The sequence below is a fragment of the Hemiscyllium ocellatum genome, chromosome 6 (assembly GCF_020745735.1).
Source record: "Hemiscyllium ocellatum isolate sHemOce1 chromosome 6, sHemOce1.pat.X.cur, whole genome shotgun sequence".
Taxonomy (NCBI): domain Eukaryota; kingdom Metazoa; phylum Chordata; class Chondrichthyes; order Orectolobiformes; family Hemiscylliidae; genus Hemiscyllium; species Hemiscyllium ocellatum.
Window position 1 is genome coordinate 8807331 of NC_083406.1, and position 2006 is coordinate 8809336.

The following is a 2006-nucleotide window of genomic DNA, read 5'->3' on the forward strand; positions in this document are numbered from 1 at the left end:
CTATATGAATTATTTCTTTATTTAAAGAACTTTGGAAAACCGGTTGCAACTGTTCTTCAGTGTCTCACCGAGATTGTGAGAAAGTATATGTACATGATACTGGCTAGTTATTGAACGTACTGATAAGTGTGCTGTTAGCATAAAGAAATTGTGACCAAATAACAAGCATGTAGTGAATTCTAACATCTTTACCAGTTGCTTTTCCCATGTTCCTATAGCACACTTTGTTGTGGACAGAATAACAGCCTTAAACAATATGTGATACAAAGTCTGATAATACTTGTGATCTATAATTCTATTGTACATGGTGGTACTTTAAAACCATACACTGATTCAGTGTCTGTCCAGGGTGTTTTATCACTGGATTTATAGAAGCACTTGAGACTGTGCGTCACTTGTGCACAAAGCTTTTTGAACTAAAATAAATGCATGCAAGGAGATTGCCCATGACGCCAATGTATGAATATGCATATGAACAAAGGAGCAAGAGTCGCCCCATTCAGCCCTTCAAGCCTACTCCCAATGGAACAAGACATGGCTGATCCGATTGTAAACTCTTTCATATTCTTTGCAACCCATTCAACCTCAATCCAAACATGGGAAAAGGAGCTGAATTACAGAGGGGAGGTGGGAGTGACTGCCCTTGACATCAGGGCCGTGTTTGCAAATAGCCGCTAGTCACATTTGGTAATGGCACATTCCATTGAGAAACAAGAATCTGTCAGCACTATTTGGATTAGAGGTTAGCTGGGAAGCAGACAAACATTGGAGCTCTGTAAATCAAGTTTAAAAATATCCGTGGGGCAAAGGGAAACAAAGTTAACAGCACAAGATGTTCTGAGAAAGGTAGCATTTATGGAGGAGTAAATAAAGCTTGCAATGAGTGTTGCCACTATAATGAACAACGGCATGGCGACAAGGAAAATCGAGAATGTAGTTGTAGCAAAAACAGAAATCGCTGGCAAAGCTCAGTAGATCGAGCAGCATCTGTGGAGAGAAATCAGTTAACATTTTGGGTTCAGTGACCCATCCTCAGGACTGATGGTAGCTAAGAAAAGATTGTTTTTAAGCAGAAAATGGGGAATGGAGTAAAGAGTAAATGATAGGTGGAGATAGAGCTCAAAGAGAGAAGAACAGTTGAACTGGCAATGGTGTGGATAACAATCGGCCTTGGGAGAATGAATAGCTATAATAATAAATCTATTATTGGCTAACAATGGGTTGTGTGTATAGCAAACCTTGTGATAAGGCTGGGTGTGTTTGGGTTGGGGTAAGGATATGGCCTTAAGCTCTTCAGTTGTTGAATTCAAGACTTTGTACAGAAGGTTAGAGCACCCAAGTGGAAAATGAGGTGCTGCTCTTCCAGCTTGTCCTGAGTTGTGCTGGAGCACTGCAGCAATCCTGAGACAGATTGTGTGTTGAAGCGGTTACCTCATTTTCTTTGTCAGATCTATTACAATTCCATGACTTTCAAAAAAGCTATTTTGGTTGTGCTACAAGTAGAAACGAGGAAGAAACTCAGGAATCATTAGTGGGGAAGGATAACGCCATAGCAGGAGAGTCAAAGAATCTTTTCAGTTTATGTACTATAAACTCTAAAGAGACATGATAAGCCAATACAAAGAATAGATCAGATGCTAAGATTCATTGTCTATGCTGCAGAACCAGGAAGCCTTACATGCATAAGTAGTGCCTGGTTATTAAAAAGTAATACTTTTACAAATGCATAGAACACTTGAAGATGTGTTGAAGTAACTACAGACCAGCAAAAAGTCAAACAATTGCTCATACAAAGGACATTAAAGTGAACTAGAATTATTTTTAAAAATTCAATGCATTTATAGAAGAAATTGATCCAACCAATCAAATTTGACAAATCTGTTTATGTTAATGGCTACCACATTATTTTTAAGCTTGACGCACAGACAGATGATGTTGCCTTATCAAATAATTTACCATGGGTGATTAACCAAGTTACAGCCAACAGCAGTAAAACTATATGGCCC